Genomic DNA, 18,026 nt, shown 5'->3' with positions numbered 1-18,026 from the left:
AAAGGAACACCTATGTGAAAACGCTCATCAGATGGGATCTGAGCTAATATTATATGCGAAATATTGGGCTCTTTCAGTTTCACCTCTTACTGCTCCTATATATAATATAAGTGAACTGGACTCCCCAATGCCACTAATGATACCAGGCTTATTTATACTCCCAGGTCTTTGCAAGATGGCAAAGATAAGGCCACTCTTGTGCCTAATGGAAGATTAACCATCCATGCAGGGCCAGCACAAGTGTGACTTCCTGCTCTGACCACTGCAGCCCACGCATCTTTCTTCCTTCTCAGTGTACTGTACTCATCGCGTGTTTCCACTGAGCACTAATCACAGGCTAATCTGTATGGTTACATCTTTCAGATTTGTCTATATTTAGTTGTATTTATATTCTGTTGCATAAATCAATAATTAAAACGGGCAGGTAGGGGTGGAAAGCAACTCAGAGAATGAGAAAAAAATTCCAGAAGAGCACCAGAACTTTGGAAAAATCAAAAACAACCCTCTGCGTGGCCAATTCAGTCAGATTCTACCGTCACTTATTTTATGGATGTAGAGTCTGACCCCTTTATAATGAATGCGTAAGGGAAAGGCCAACATCCCTCTAAGAAACTTAGAGATTGGGGTTTATTTTCTATTGAATGTCTGAATTATCTGATCTGCTAATAATAATAATAATAGTAATAATAGTAGTAGTAATAATAGTAATAATAATGATAGTTCAACAACATTGCTCTGTCACATACATTTGAGCCTTTAAAAGACACTGAAAGAAAGGAAGGACAGTTATTACTAACTTAAACTCCTGCTCTCAAGCAATTTTTGATCAACCCAGGCAGGGTTAACCACTCACTCCACAGTCACTGCAATTTTTGCTATCTGCCTCTAGGAAGCTGTTCAAGCTAAGCCATTTATGGTTGGCGTGCCTCGCCTCCTACTAGACCAGCCGTGGGCAAACTACGGCCCGCGGGCCGGATCCAGCCCATTTGAAATGAATAAAACTAAAAAAAAAAAAAGACCGTACCCTTTTATGTAATGATGTTTACTTTGAATTTATATTAGTTCACACAAACACTCCATCCATGCTTTTGTTCCGGCCCTCCAGTCCAGTTTAAGAACCCATTGTGGCCCTCGAGTCAAAAAGTTTGCCCACCCCTGTACTAGACTGTGAGTCAAAGAGGTGCAGGGGTCATGCCTTATTCACCTTATACAATTCCTGGCACTTAACAGGTGAACACACAAATCTCTTTCACAGTTAAGCAAACTCAATCTTGGAGAAGTTAAGTTTTGGTCAAAGGAACTAAGATTTAAGTTTTCTGATGCCTAGAGCATGTCTCCTTCCAAGGAAACATGGTATATAGATTATAATGAAAATTTCACCATGTTTATACTTCCCCCACAAATTTTTAGGTAGAGACATTGAAAAAGGCCAAAGTAAGTGGCCCTCAAGTTTACAGAAATGGGGTTAGGCAAAGAACATTCCTGTGATTGCATCCCCAGTAGCTCCTCACCCACGGGGATGTGCTGCCAAGTACAACACACCCAGGTAACTGGGCTGTGTGTTCAGTTCTGAAGCCATAATCATATAGCCCATATAGAAATCATTTTTGAATGAATTTCTGGTAGTTTCAAAAAAAACTTTAAGGAACTTGAAAAAAATTTGGCCTGTTTTAATTTAATTCAGCAAATATTTATTGAATATTGGCATTATGAACTACATACAAAGTCTCTTTATGTCCAGTAAATGACAGATGTATATGAGTGAGAGAGTGAAATTATTATACTTACTGTCTTTTTTAAAATATATTTTTTATTGATTTCAGAGAGGGAGAGGGAACGAGAGATATAAACAACAATAATGAGAATCATTGACTGGCTGCTCCTAAACTTCCCCTCCTGGGGATCAAGCCTGCAACCAGGCATGTGCCTTGACCAGGGATCGAACCTTGACCTCCGGGTTCAAAGGAGATGCTCAACCACTGAGTCATGCTGGTCAGGCCATACTATCTTTTGATACTTAAATTATCCAAAAAGGTAGTTAAGGAGATATATTTGCATTCCCATTTATAGACTAAAATACACTTGGTCTACAAAGTGACTGCAGCAACGATATGAAAAACTAGGACATCTATACCGATTTAGCTGATGGAAAGTTTATAGTATACCACACCAACTCTACGCCAACTCTCAACTCTCATTGTATTTATTCAAACTGGGCCCTCACCCCACGAGTAAGCCCTAACTACTATAGGTGCCCGACTCAGCAGATGGGAAATGGCAGCAGCACTCATCCCCATCATTCTGAGTCCCTTTCTTTATTTACCAGCTCAATGAATACAACAAGACAAGCTCTACACCATTATATGACAGAGCACACAGAACCATATCCAGTTCTTTCAGCATCAAAAAGGGTAACTGCTGACAATCAAAGCATACATACAGGTACAGCACATAAAGGAGGGAAATGGGGCTAAGGCTAAAGATCTAGAAGTTGAGAAATGGGCAAGATTAACAGAGGTAGAAATGGAACAATGAGGCTTCCAAAAGAAATATTTTCTGTGCAAGGCCTTTGGAGATAAGTGGTATAGAAAGGAGAAAAGGTGAATAGAGATTGTACTGGGTAGAAGAGACAATGAGAACAAGGGTGTCAATATGCCTAAGGTATTGAGCTTGGCTTGTGGGGAAGGTTTTCAGAGGAAGGAGGTTAGAGATGAGTGTTACTGGCCAAAAGGAGGTAGAGGTTGTCTGTCTACCAGTCTGTTAATCTATCTCTCTTTCTATCCAACTGTCTATCCATCTATTTGTGGATGTGTCTATATCTATCTATATGTATATTTACATTGGGGTGGTTTAGCAGGAAGAACAGGTTGGTTAATACCAGAGCATCCCACTGAGAAGTACATAGGCCATGGGTAAACCATGAGAGTCACACTGACCATGTGGGAGTCTCAATTTTCCAGGAAAATAGTCAGTCCCTCCATCAAGAGGATTCTGGTAGTGGCAGGATGCCCCCTGCCCCAGATCCTGCTAGCACTCCTCTCATCTTGGGCTCTTCCTGACAGAGAAAGAACAAGAGATCAGCTGCTGATCTCCTCATCCAAGCCTGTTCCACCTCCTGCCTCCCCTGTCTCTGGTTTTGCTTTTTCAGCTCTTCAGTTTGACTGATGGGAGAAAAATTAAATTGAATTCTCTGCCTAGAGGCGGATTCAGATGAGCAGAAAGAGCAGGCTCCTATTCATTAAGGGCCTTGGGTTAGCTGCTTTGTCTCTCAATCTAGTAAGTTGCTGAGTCTGAAACAAATTTTCTTCTATCAGGAGCTGGATCTTTGCAACCTCTCCATTTGTGCATGTGTTCATCCATTTCTTCATTCATTCATTCACCTATTCATTCATTAATTCATTCATTCATTCATTCAGTAAAAGTATATCAAGCACCTGCTATGCTTTAAGCACCAAACTAAGTGCTAGGCTTACAAAGGTTTAAAATGCCCAAAAGAGTGGAAGACATAAATTCAGACAACTATACTGCCATGCAATAAACACCATAATATTAATAGCAGTTATCTCTGCAATTGTGAGCTTGAGGGCAACTGGTCATTTCTTCTTTTGGTTATCTAGATTTTTAAAATTATTGTGAATATGTATTACTTTAATAATTGAAAAATTAAAGCTCTACCATTCAAATAGAAATAAAGCACATAGGCAACCATTCCATAGTAAGTTTTAGAAGATTATTTAATGATATGAAAATGTTCATAATATATAATTTACTTTAGGATAAATTATATAATTATGTAATTTTATAATTTATTTTTAAATATTATAAAATATATTACAAAACCTGAGTTTTTAAACTTATACATTTATAATAATAACTTTCTAATATACACATTATATTTATCTCTAAAACCATCTTTTAAAGACTCAAGAAGTAAAATTCTAATTTTTTCTTGAGGGGATTGGAATTAGACAAGGCAATATGGGATTTTCCATAAAATGGTGTCTCACAGAGATTATCATGAATAGTGGTGAATTCGTCCTTGGACAGGCAGGGTATTGGCTCACACGTTTATATAGTCCCACATGGCTTCAACCCAATATGCTGCATGCAACATTCAAATAAAGTGTATTTTCCAACAATAAATATCTTTAAAAACAGTCCCTGCTTATGCAAAGTTACATACGCAAGACCAAGTTGTCCTTCATACCCCACCTTATGACGCCCCTTCCTTCACGGACATCAATCTTGATCTTTTACCACAGAGCTAACCAGATCCTCTCCTTCCCCGCTTCCACTATATGTCACGGTCTCATATCTCTTAACAAGCATGCCTTCAGTAGCAACATGCACAGAGCCCTAAATGAATCATCGGAACAGCTGGAAAATATGAAAGAACACGCTCTTTTCCTTATTGATTCAGTTATTAGTTCCCTAATTACATCAGCCTGCCAGGGAAAAGCATCTGATAGCTGAAGAACTAAAGAGGCAATTTAATCAATGTAATAATATTCCACAGGAAGAACAAATTGTATCTGAAAAGCTTAAGTGAGAAAAATAATATGATTGCATTGGGAGGTTGTAGGTTGAATCGTGTCCCCTTGAAACAGATATGTTGAATCTCTGACCCCCAGTATCTCAGAATGTGACCTTATTTGAAAATCGGGTTAAAATGAGGTCAGGGTGAGCCCTAATCCAAAACAACTGATACCCTCATAAGGAAAAAAATTTTGGACACTGAGACAGACAGGCACAGAGGCACGCAGAGAGAAGACCATGCAAAGACAGAGGATTGTAGTGATGTGTCTAAAAACCAAGGGATGTCAAAGACTGCTGAAAAGTCACCAAAAGGAACAAGAAAAGAACTCCCCAATAGGATTAAGGGGGAGCATTATCTTGCCAACACATTGATTTTGGACTTCCAGCCCCCTGAACTGTGGGACAATAAATTTCTATTGTTCAAGATCACCCAGTTGGTGGCATATTGCTACAGCAGCCATAGGAAACCAGTACTGGCATCTCACACCAACCACCAGTAGGAATCGTGGCAAATCTTGCCACATTTCTGTTGTTTTGTTGTCTCCACACCTTATCATTTAATGGTCAGCCCAGAAGTCTGGTTTAGGGCCAGGTTGTTGAATCTGTGCTTAAAATCCAAACTCTCATTTGCCAGTATTTCCCTGTCCTATGCATTTTCACTGCAATCCCTAAGGATATATTTTTAAGAATAAATAACCATATGGTGGCAACCAGACATACTCAGGAAAAGCAACAAAATATACATTTTTATAGCAGTTTTTGGTGCTCCAGCTAGATTCCCTAGAGCCAGTAGATCTCCCATGTGGAGGGAAGGATGGTTAGAAACTCTTTTATATAAAAGCTTCCCCTCTAGGTAAATTCAAACTTAATGCCTAACTGTCCTATTTTTTTTTTCTCAAAACTTATGGAGTTTAGGTAGCATTATGCTGAACTGTGGTCATGAGAATTTTGTCTTTCAAATAAAATTAGGCTAATTTCTGCTCAAAATAAAAAGGGCTCTCCACCCATTTTCTTGGTAGCCACAGGGCAGGTGGGAGGGCGTGGCTGGACTCTGTAGGGCTACAGAGCAGGTGGGAGGGCTTGGCTGGGCTCTGTAGGGCTTCAGGAAGAATCCCTTGGGCTGAGACAGCATTTGTAGTAGTTGGAGAGAAACCAGGGTCACACAGCAGCAAAGGGTCCATCGCAACATGTGCCTCTAGTTCCTTCCTCAAACATTCTCCAAGAAATCTCTCTCTCTCTTTTTTTTATATATATTTTATTGATTTTTTACAGAGAGGAAGGGAGAGAGATAGAGAGTCAGAAACATCAATCAGCTGCCTCCTGCACGCCCCCTACTGGGGATGTGCCCGAAACCAAGGTACATGCCCTTGACCGGAATCTAACCTGGAACCCTTCAGTCCGCAGGCCGATGCTCTATCCACTGAGCCAAACCAGTCAGGGCAGAAATCTCTCTCTTGATAGCTGGTGGGGATAACAGCACCCAATGTCCCTCTAAGCTCTGGATACATAAGAACTTCTGTCCTCAGCAACCATTTTCCTTTGCCCTTGGAAGATATAAGACATCTAAACCATAAAAAATGTTTATTTAAAAATATATACATTCACCTAGTCATGCCATTCTTTTGTAGAAGTCACCATTTTTCTTCCCTTTTGGAAGATTTCTAGCCATAGAGGTTTGATCTCTCCCAGATGGCTTATATCATTCATCTCTTCATTCAACAAATATTGATCAAATGTCTATTAATAAGTAAGAACTGTTCTATGGGTTTAGGGTACATCAGGGAGCCAAACAGACAAAAAGTCTCTGGAGTCTTACATTCTAATGGAGATAAAAACTCAGATGATTGGGCTCAAATCCAATGTGAATATATGAAAGACTTGTAAGAAAAATACTACCATATTCGTAACCATTTCATTTTGATGGCATTTAAAACATTAAGGAAATGTATTTGATTATCCAAGAAGATTTTCCCCATCTATATTGAAACACTTAGCTATCTTTGTTTTCCTGCTTTTGATAGAGTTCAACAAGTGTTTCACTCTCCTTTCAGATCTAGGAAAAACACATGTAAGTGAGTTAATTCTCTGCACAAGACATTTCACCACAATGCTAGGAAGAAACAGGGAATCCAAAGAGCTCTTGTGAACAGGAGAGCCAGTGAGATCAGGCTCTATACTTTTCCAAAGGAACCTGAAATTTTCGATTTTGTATGGGAACTCTACATATTTTTAAATTTTGGTTAAAAATTTTAAATATACTGAAGGAGTGGTCAGTTCTGCTGGGTTGGGTGCTGGGCCATGATCTGAGTCATAATGAATGAGCAGAAGTTGGCCTGAAGGATAAGTTCCCCCAACACACTGCAGATAACAAAAGTGGAAAATTCTGGTCATTAGGGAAGATGTTGGAAATAAGACAGAAACATTATCTCATTCTCCTACAAAAGTACAATTTACTTGGCCCTGGTTCAGTAAACATTGGTCTGATCACCACATCTGAAAGGAGAATGAGCAGAATGGAGAAGGATCCAAAGGATTCAAGAGGAAGAGGAGGTGCCCAGCTAGCATGCTCAGTGGTTGAATGTTGACCTATGAACCAAGAGGTCATGGTTCGATTATGGTCAGGGCACATGCTCTGGTTGCAGGTTCAATCCCCAGTTGGGGTGTGCAGGAGGCAGTCGAACGATGATTCTCTCTCAACATTGGTGTTTCTATCTCTCTCTCCCTCTTCCTTCCTCTATGAAATCTCTAAAAATATATTTAAAAAAAAAGAGGAAGAGAAAGAAACAACTCCACATGAATGTGGGTGTGAGGACAAACTAAAGACTTAAAGATGGACTGGGAGAGTGAAGGCTGTAACAGCAGATGAGTGTAGGGAGACACAGTTGTTTATTAAGTTTATAAACTCCCTCCCTTGAAACCTAAGAGGCTGGATTACAACACCAAGGAAACAAGAACTACTTTTTTATTTTTATTTCAGGGAGGAAGGGAGAGGGAGAGAGAGACAGAAACATCAATGATGACAGAGAAGCATTGATTGGCTGCCTCCTGCATGCCCCACAGTGGGTATCCAGCCCACAACCTGGGCATGTGCTCTGACGGGGAATCGAACTGAAACCTCCTGGCTCATAGGTAGACGCTCGCCACTGAGCCAAGCTGGCCAGGTAAGGACTATTTTTAAAAGTAAATTTATAAGACTCATGACTAAGAAGTTGGTTAAAAAGGCACAAGATATCCTATAAACAGTTTCAAACATTGTTTGAGACTCAGGGCTTCTTAAAATCTTTCATCAAAACATCTCCAACAGCCAAAGGAATCTGGGGGTTTGATCGTAAGCAGGCTGACATAAGGGCAAATATTTTTAATTCTCTAATTCTTCCTATAAAATCCCATGGATATTTTGCAGACTTCATTATATCTGTGCTTAGAATAAAAGTTAAATTTTCAAGTGAACTGGACCCTCTTTAAAGACACTACATATCTATCATACTTTTTATTCACCACTGTCCTAAGGGTGTGTTTTTGAGCCCCAGTTTGAAGAAGAGGAACAAGTGACAGCCAGAATGTCTGACACATAATTAGGAACTGGGGTATTAATGATGGGATTACACATTTAACTCTCTCAAGTGTGTTTTGTACAGGGTGATTACAAGTGGAGTTGTGTTCATTTCTTGATGTCTATGACAATTGGAATCCTGGACTTGATATTGGGAGACACCCTATGAGCAGGGTTTTCAGTTAAGTCTTCTTTCTAGTAGTTATAAGGAACAAGGTCAAGGGAAATGTGGTTTTGGTGATGCCAGACTTGCAAGCAAGTGGTTGCATTAGATCCTGTCAGCTAACATAGTAAGCCTTATTTTGCCTGAGTATACCCTCAGTTTCGGGGGCTACAAGTATATTTAGAGAGCCAAAGCCTCCTGTCTCCCAAGCCAGTATTCTACTCCCTACTAGAGGTGCTGGTGACTCTAAAGGCCCATTGAGAACAAAGCACAGATGATGCTTGTCCCCATGTTCCCCAATGCCCACTCCACAGTCCAGAGTGCTTTCCTCCAATTGTGCATGCAGCAAAAGGCTCATAATGATACCGATGTCAAAGTGGTGACACCATGATCATTTCACACTGACCTTCTCAAACATGCCATGAACTTTATCCATTCTAAGGGTTGTTGCACATTCTGTCCCCTTTACCTAAAACCCCCTTTTTGTCTCTGTACTTCTCCCTCTTTCTATTCATGTACTGAACTCCTACTCATATGTCAGGTATCAGCAGAAATAACACTTCCTAAGGGAAACCATCTTTGGTCCTCTCCTGCCCCAGATAGGAACAGGTCCACCTATTATCTGCTCCCATGGCTCTCCTTTCTCTTATTTCAGAACATTAATCAAAGTATGAAATTATATGTTTATGTAATGATATGATCTATGTCTGTCTTTAATTCTAGGTAGTGGGGATCACTACTTTAATAGTCCCGGGTGCTTAACACAGTGCCAGCTACAGGAGAATAGTTGCTCAATAAAAATCTGCTGAATACACAAATATTGCTCTTCAAATTTTCAGAATTCTATTCCTTCCAACTGAAGGCCCCCTTCTCTTCTCAAATTTGTCTAATTCTACTCTACTTTTAATATTAGTTCAAATCATCTCCTTTCTGAAGCCATCCTTTGCCACACTTGGACAAAAGAAGCAAGATTACAACAGAAAGACTAAAGAACTATGCTTAAAAGCAAATTCATAAAACTCATTACCATAAGAAGTTGGTGAGAAGGAAAGAGTATCCTATAAATAGTATCTCTTGTCTCATATTTAGCACCCAGTGCCCAACCAGGTTCTAACAACAGGTTTCTCTTATAAGCTTTTGAATTGTTTTTATTTAACTCATCCAAATATTGATCAATTCATTCATACACTTACGCTTCAAAACTTCAGCCCAGCCAGCATGGCTCAGTGGTTGAGCATCGACCTATGAACCAGGAGGTCACGGTTCGATTCCCAGTCAGGGGACATGCTCAGGTTGTGGGCTCGATCCCCAGTAGGGGGTGCACTGGAGGAAGCCAATCAATCATTCTCTCTCATCATTGGTGTTTCTATCTCTCTTTCCCTCTCCTCTCCCTTCCTCTCTGAAATCAATAAAAAAAGATTAAAAAAAAAACTTCAGGTAATCTCTTTAAATAGATTAGAGGCTCCTAGATAAGAGGAATCACATCTGAAATATTGATTCCCCCTCAAAGAAACTGCCACTGGGTTCCCTGGCAAAATAGAAATAGAGAATAATACACTCTAAGGCAGTGGCCTTAGAGATCATCAGGACCATTCTTCCATACATGGGGAATCTAAGGCTCAGAGAACCCAAGTGACTTGCCTAATGTCACACAGCCAGTTAGTAGTGGAGCAGGAATTCAAACCCAGGGTCCAGGCTTCCACCTCAATGCTCTTTTTTTACTGCACAGGGCTCTTTTTTTGTTAACTGGTTGATTTTAAAAGAAAAACAAGTTAAAATAACTTCACAGAAATAATGGCTCATTTGAGTATGCTATACATGAATAACACTGCACCTTGTATTTATCTAGCACTTGTATTTAGAAATCATTTTCACAATTCATTTTATCCTCTTTTATATTGAAGATCATTTTCTGAGCTAACAGTCACATAAAATAATCTTACAATTTACATAGTATTTACCAAAATCCATTCTTTTGTCTCCATAGTCCTATTCTCTTGACCATTTTCCATAGCAATCAGATTCTATTCAATTTTATACATTACTATTCAGAAACATCTCATATTAAGCAATACCCTTTAAACATAAATGTTGGTATTCCTCCGTGAGCTGACTTTATTTATTCTGATCCACATTCCCCTCCCCCCCTCTTCACCTGAGTTTTCTCTCACCTTAATGGTTTGGTTTAACATCACATTGTATTATTAATATCCACTTCATTGCCTACTATTATCCTGGACTTTTCACTGTGTCTAATTTGTCTTGAACTCTTTTCCAAGTTCAGATCTGTTTTCCTTTTCCAAAGGCCTGAATCTAAAACAGGAGAGACCTTAAATCTCTCACTTTTAGGTCATTTATTTAATTTAAGTTACTATTTCTCAGTATAAAAAATACTAATAACACCTGGTTTCAATTTCAAAGAAATGAAGGTTTTACTGTCCCCAGCATATGAAACACCATTTGAAATATATCTCCAGGTGGACTTTGAAATATACTTATCATTGTCGTATTAACATATGGCTAGGAAATCTAAGAGTTCATTCAAACTCAAGATAGTAAAGAAAAAATAGTGTGTGCATTACAGGCAATTCTTTCAGTGAGATAAGGAAAAAAATGGGGGAAAACTAATTATGAAGCATTTTTCTGGACATGAATTTGTGTATATGTTGTCTGGTTAAATTAACACAAAATAAGCATTGCGGGATGGTTATTTCTGTCCACACTTCCTGGAGGAAAATGCGGAGGCCCCATGGGCTTTATGTGCTTGCTCAAGATCACAAAGTCAATTCCAGAACATCTGATTCCAAAATCAGTGCTCATTCAAACGCACCTAGTGCCATTGAAAATAAAGGTTTTCAAGACAATGGCCTGAATTGTGAGGGACCCCAAACTATGACCTACATGAAAAGTTGTAGAAACTTGGGATTTTTGGCACATAAGAAACTGGCAAATGAACGAAAAGGTTTATAACTGTTTTAAAATATGGAAAAACATTGTGGAAGGACAATGAGGCTTTCCTCTGGGCTACATCAAAAGGCAGAGGTAGGCCCCAAAGATCAAATATAGATGGAGCAATTGCGGGCTTGATAGAAGAAATACTATTCTAATGAAAAGAACCCCCTGAGGCAGGAACAAGCTGCCTTGCATGGCAGCAAGTTCTCCAGGGAATTAGATGGATGAGCATTTGATCAAGGTGATCCTGTCAGGAAATTGAAGTGTCACTCGAGATTTAAACCAATGAGTTCTTAGGCCCCTTATGATTTTGGATTTTTCATCCAAGAGCAATAATCCTAAGAATAGAACCCAAGGGAATAGTCACCATCGATGCTCCCTAACATTGGAAAAGCTGGCAAATAAACTTTTTTTAAAGGCTCTGAAATGTGAGAAAGGCGCATGACTCTGTGTGGTAGGCTTTGGCAGATTTACTTAGCTTCCCTGTATCTACTGCCTTTGTAAAGGGATTCTCAGCTCCTCCCTTCAAAAGCAAGAATTTATTTCCTCACATCTTGAATTGAGGTTGTCTTTCTTCCTTGTTTTGGCATCAGAACACAGTGGAAATAAATATTTTGGCTCTGAGTGTAGCTCCTAAGAAACCTTAGGCACTTCCAATCCTTTGAAATTGCTGTCACCCCCAGGTAAACAAACTGGTGTTAACCTGATGGAGGATGAAAAAGCACATAGAAAAGAATCCAGGTACCCCCGTGGAGGCCATCTCTGACCAGGATACAACCAACTGAGCTCTAAATGTAAGAGAAAGCCCAGCCAAGATCAGCACAGCTGCCCACTCAACCACAACTGACCACAGACCCATAAATAAATCTAGATGAGACCAGAAATATCATCCAACTAACCCACAGAGTTATAATCAATAATGAATGTTTACTATTTTAAGCCTCTAAGTTTAGAAAGAGTTGGTTACGCAGAATTAGCTAGCTGATACATAGACTTAGACTCAAGTATTAGCTCTATCAATGACCTAACTGGGCTGTTTTGAATAAGAGTTTATCTCAGTCTTCTTATATAAATATGATGAATAGCTTTCTCCAAAAGAATGGCTCTCAAACTTCAAAGTTATTGTGATACCTGTTTAAAATGTACATTCCAAGGACTCCTCCAAAAATCTGATTCAGGAGGTCAAGAGTTGAGCCCAGAAATCTGCATTTTAACAAGTTAGCAGATTATTCTAATGTAAATATAATTGCTAAGGGACCACATATTGAGAAACTCTGTTCTAGACAATTTTTAGGGAAGCTAGACCTTTATGACTAAGCTCATTCCCCTGCCTTTAGTCAACCTCCCTTCCATCACAGGTAGACAATGTCCAGCTGAGTATTTGGAGTTCATTAGAAATAGAAGAACCACAAGCTTGTCCTAGGGCCCATTAGAGAAAAGCGATTTGACCTATGTCCGACACGTTTTAACTCATGTGAACCCACTCCTAGCTTCATCCAGCCATGGCCTTGACAAAGGAAATGGGCAGACTGTTTCCATTTAAAAACATCCTGACCAACTGCCAGTGCTGGAGCTCAATTAAACAGCAAAAAGCATAGCTTCAGCTAAAATGCACAGTAACAGCTGGACTGTGTTCCCTGAAAGTACAATGCATTTATTACACAGATAATTAGACTTCCCTCTAGATACAAAGTGTTATGGTCTGTGCATTAAGCAAAAGAGATGTACTGGAGTCTGGACAGCCCTGCCTAAAGCTCTCAAATGGGGCTGATCCTTGGGTTCTAAAACAGGGTGAGCAGGGACCTGGGGTGGAGGTTAGAAGGCAGCAACTGCTTTGAGGGTCTTCTGTTCATGGCTTTACCAATATAAATCAGTGGCTCTAATCTCTTCATTAAAACTGTCTGGGAGTTTTCAATAATACTGATGCCTGGGCCCCATCTCAGAAATATTAAATCAGAATCTTTCGGAATAGACTACCTGGGCATAGGGATTTTTAAAACTCCCCAGGTGATTCTAATGTGTAGACAGGATTGAATACTGATTGGTCTAAAGTGGAGGTTGAAAATTTATGATCCACTTTTTTTTATCCACCTATTTTTGCAAAGAAAGGTTGACTGGAATATAGCCATACTCATTCAAAGCTGAGTTGTTGTAACAGAGAACATATGACTGGCAAAACCTAATGTATTTACTACCGAGTCCTTCACAGAAAGTGCCCACCCCACTCTTATGCACTGATCTCTAATACCAGTTAAAGGGGCCTGACAGGAGTTTTATCCTGAGTGCCTGCTGGCTTTGTTTCACATCCCTTTTTCCAACAAAAGAAGCTCAAAGTGCATAAAGAGAAGATGTCTAACAAGTACTTACTAAGTGTCGGGAACTAAGTTAAACAGTTTGCATTCTCTCATTTAGTCCCTACAATTATCCTGTAGAGAAATCCATTATCATTCCATTATCTGCATTCTATGGAATGGAAAACAAGATCTGGAAAGGAATAAGTCACTTGACCGAAAACACCAAGTAGTAATTATGTAGGTCAGATGCCAACGAGGCTGTCTGATTCCATGCCCATGTACCCAAAGACCACACAGCCAAGATTCACAAAATGGAAACATGGAACTTCTGAGCCAGACTGTAGTGTGAACTTGGGCAGGCCAATACAAGGGGTGGGGATAGGGGTGGGTTTCTAAGTACCGCCCTTAAGAGCTATGGTGAGATTAGGAATAGCATGATGTCTAATAAAATTAAAATATCTAGCAGAGTGAAATAATTATTTTGTCAGATTTCTTTTCTTGAGTCATTCTTTACTATATTTCACTAATGTATTTTATCCTTGTGATCAATCAGTAATTTAGTGAGCACCTTCCAGGACCCAGGCATGGTTCTAGGTGCTAAGGATACAGCTGAGGACAAGATGCCAGAAAACACCATTTGCAGATTCCTGACTTCATGGAGTTTACATGGTAGTGGGGAAAATGAGCAATAAACAAATAGTTATTTATATATTCATAAATAAAAAACAAATATGTGTGCTTGCATTTATTTACAGTTGATTCTCATTATTCATAGTACTAATGGTCTTCAGAGTCAGAGCAAACATGATGTAGCAAATACAAAACCTTGTTCCTAGTGGAAATACAAGGTTAGGTTCCTGTGGGTCTGGGGTCATGATACAGGGTAGGCAAAAGTAGGCTTACAGTTGTTCATATCCTATATAATAAAAGGCTAATATGCAAATTGACCAAACAGCAGAACAACTGGTCACTATGATGCACACTGACCACCAGAGGGGAGATGCTCAACACAGGAGCTGCCTCCTGGCTCAGCCAGAAGCCTGGCTCATGGCTGGCCAGCACAGCAGCAGTAGTGGGAGCCTCTCCCGCCTCCGCAGCAGTGCTAAGGACTCCTCAGGGGATGTCCCCTGAGGGGTCCCAAACTGCGAGAGGGCACAGGCGTGCCTAAGGAATCCCCTGTCCCCCTTCAGTGCACGAATATCATGCACCAGGCCTCTAGTGGGAAATAATACAATAATTAATAAATAAACAATACAAGAATAAACTGTTTCAAGTACTCACAACTGTAAACCTATTTTTGCGAACACCTGTATTTTCATCAAAGAATCAATACACAACCTTGTTTTAAGTGTGTTTATTTTTAAAGACACCTTATTTAATATATATCGTTAATTCATTAATATTGGCCTCCTGGCTAGTAGCACTATAACTTATGTCTGAAAGCAGCTTAGCTAACGCATGCATTTACTACCTCAGGCAGGTCACAGCCTCTGGCCCTTAGGACTCTAGACAGCCCCATGGCCCTGTACTTGGGGGTCATTTTTAACAGTGAATCCACCAAAAAAAAAAAACCTACATAAAATAGAACATGAAAAGGACAATTTCTTACAGTATGAGAACTAAAACAAGAAAGCAGGCAGTCACTTTGCTAAACCTCAGCTGAGAACATGTTGAGAAATTTGCCAACTCAAATTTTTTGCCACTCTTCCACGTCCATAGATGACCACACACATATTTTGAGTGCTGGCAAATATATCTTAGCAAGTAGGTAAATTCTCAAATAGGGAACCTGCCAATAATGAGGTTGACTGTATAATATCATACAGATAACTTAAAAGAGATCAAAGCAGAATAAGGGGATGGAACATGACTAGTGGTCCTGTTTTATGAAGGCAGACAAGACCTCTTTGAATAGTTAACATTTGAGCAGAAACATGAATGAAATCAAAGGTCGGGTGAGGTGAACATCCAAAAGAGAGTCACCTGAGATGGGAGAGGAGAACAGCAAAGAGCAGAAGTGGCAGCCTGGGTGGCGCATTCGAGGAGCACGCTACTCCAGACCAGAGTCGCTGGAGCAGTGGGCCAGAGGGAGGAGCATCCGGAGATGAGGCATCAATGATGACATCATGTAAAAGGCAGGTCTGCCCCAGATGGGACCTTGGGCTTCCTTCTCTGTACAATGGACATGTACAGAGGGGTTTGAGAAGGTGGTCACAGGCCCATTTAAGTCTTAAATCTGCTCTATGGAGCGCAGGACATGGGGCACCCAAAGGGAAAAGCAGAGAGAATAGAGAAGAGACCATTGAGGCGGTCCAGGGAAGGGGGTGGTAGCTTGATCTGGCAGGCAAGTGATGGAGTAGGGATGGTGGAGGGATTTGCAAAACATTTTGGAGGCAACACCAGTAAGATTTGGTACTGGAATGGCTGTCAGGTCTGAGAGTCCATGAGGGCTCATACAGAACTCTTAGATGTTGGACTCAGTCCACTGAATAGAGGAAGAAGATGAGAGAACTGATCATATTCAGGATGTATTTTGAAGGTAGAAGTGACAAGATTTGCTGCTGTATTGAAACTGGATTTGAGAGAAAGACCCCTCTAAGATTTGGGGGTGTCATCTACTGCAATTCAAATCTGGAAAGGAATGAGTGTGAGAAGATTTCATGAGTTGGTGGCATGAATTAACTTACTCTTCTTTATATGTGTGCTTGTGTGTGTGAGAGAGAGCGTGTGTCTCAACTGTATGTGAGACACACAGACAGAGATAGAAAGACAGAGAAGAAAGTTATAATGAATTAATAGAAACCCATAACATATTTATACATTACCCGTTGCTTACTCTGCTAAGTGTAAGGCTAAGGCAAAAACAAAACTCCCCGGAGGAGCTTGAAATCTAATGGGGGGAACTAACAAGTAAACAGGTGATTATTTTTAAATTTTCAAACAGGTTCTGAAGTCAAAGGGTGTCAAGCAATGCCCAAGTCTGCACAGAAAGAACACGGGCATGAGATCCAAAAATCCTTATCTGTAGCAACTCCAATTTCTCCAAAGAAAGGCCCGAGGAAAGATGATTTTCCTGGTCTCCGAAGCAGGCTTTGAGGAGCTTTCAGCTCAGGTAGCTCAGCTGATGATTCAATTGCTGCTAGAATCTCCTTGGGAAAAGGCTTATGAGAAATCTACCTGGGCAGGCCAATAGCCATCATAACGCTAAGTGCCACATAAATGTCTCCTGGCTCAGAGGACAGCGCACAGCGATCAGATCAGACGGCATCCCATACTCATTCATTCCCCACTGAACCTGTCTGTACATGGGCTTGTTGCTTTTCAAGTGTAACCAAGAGCATCTCTTAGGGAGCAAGGCTAACAAAACTAAAAGCCCTCAGCCAAGGGAATCGCCTGCACAAACAAAACACACAGTCCTCCAAGGTTTGAGCAAGGCCAAGGGGGAGAGGGGGGCGGATAGCTCTCTTGAGCAAAATCCCTGTTGAGGGCAGGATACTTTCCCTCTGAGTTTATTTTTACCTTTCTCTCTGGCCCCAGCACTGGCAGAGATGAAACTGAAACATAAGACACAATTGTTTCCTTAGCCCCCTCAGGACAGCAGTTATAGGTCAGCATTTTCAAAAAGAATTTACTTCAGAAATCCAAGAGGGACATAAACAAAGACAATATAAAAACTAAAATCATTGCACTTCCAAAGGAGAGTTACCTGACCCTACAATAGCAAAGAATGGTCGTTACCAGGCACATATGCCCTATTTCCTTACCCATTCTGTCTGAACGTTCATGTTCAGAAAAAGCCACCCTTTAATTCTTAAGTAGGCAGCTCGGGCACACTCCTTGACGATCTCTAGATAAATGCCTGGAGTAGAAACTCCATTCCAGTGGCTGTTTTGAAGAAAAAGGAGTGGAACTGGGGGTGTTGAAGCTCCCCTGCTCAGACAATGCAGAAGTCATATTCCTTCAGGCAAAGAACAGCAGAGGAGAGGGTCGGGCAAAGACTAATCTCTCCTCCATTGCTCCTGTCCCTATTCCATTCCTGTTTCAGGCAAGCTTTGCATTTCAGGGCTGGGAGGGTCCCATAAGGATGGAGTCCCCTCTGAAGCCAATAACCCTGTGTCGTGTAAGACTCCCTCCACGTCCCGCGTGGAGTAGGGTTCGGTATCTGAAAGAGGAGCCGCACACAAATGAGAGAAAAAAGACACAAGATAATTTTGAAATATTGGAGGACCAGGCGGGCAAGTCCAACTCAAGGAGAGGGACTTCCACCGATGCTCAGGCTGCTCCAACCTTTTATTTGATCTGGGGTAGCCCTAGGGTAAGGAGGTTTATCTGGGGTAGCCTTAGGGTAAGGTGGTTTGAATGACACACAGATACTATCATGATTAAAGGTAGGGAGGTTGCTTCAGCTACCATTATCTAGATTAACTGGGGGGTTCCTAGATTAACTGGGTGGTGCACAGTCCGGACCTTTGCTAGGACTTCAAAGGTTACTAGCTTTTGGGGGTCTCTGTCTAAACTCAGCTAGTGA

At 40.6% G+C, this 18,026-nt stretch overlaps 1 protein-coding gene across 1 annotated transcript in view; it reads right to left on the bottom strand.

The window, feature by feature from the left end:
* SORCS3 (sortilin related VPS10 domain containing receptor 3) overlaps window positions 1-18,026 on the bottom strand; it is a 506,985-nt gene that overhangs the window by 177,030 nt on the left and 311,929 nt on the right. The gene's annotated exons all lie outside the window — the stretch shown is intronic.

This window comes from Myotis lucifugus, unplaced genomic scaffold (assembly GCF_000147115.1).
Source record: "Myotis lucifugus unplaced genomic scaffold, Myoluc2.0 scaffold_162, whole genome shotgun sequence".
Lineage (NCBI taxonomy): Eukaryota > Metazoa > Chordata > Mammalia > Chiroptera > Vespertilionidae > Myotis > Myotis lucifugus.
Note: the sequence above shows the minus strand (reverse complement) of the source record. Positions and strands in the feature narration are given on the sequence as shown.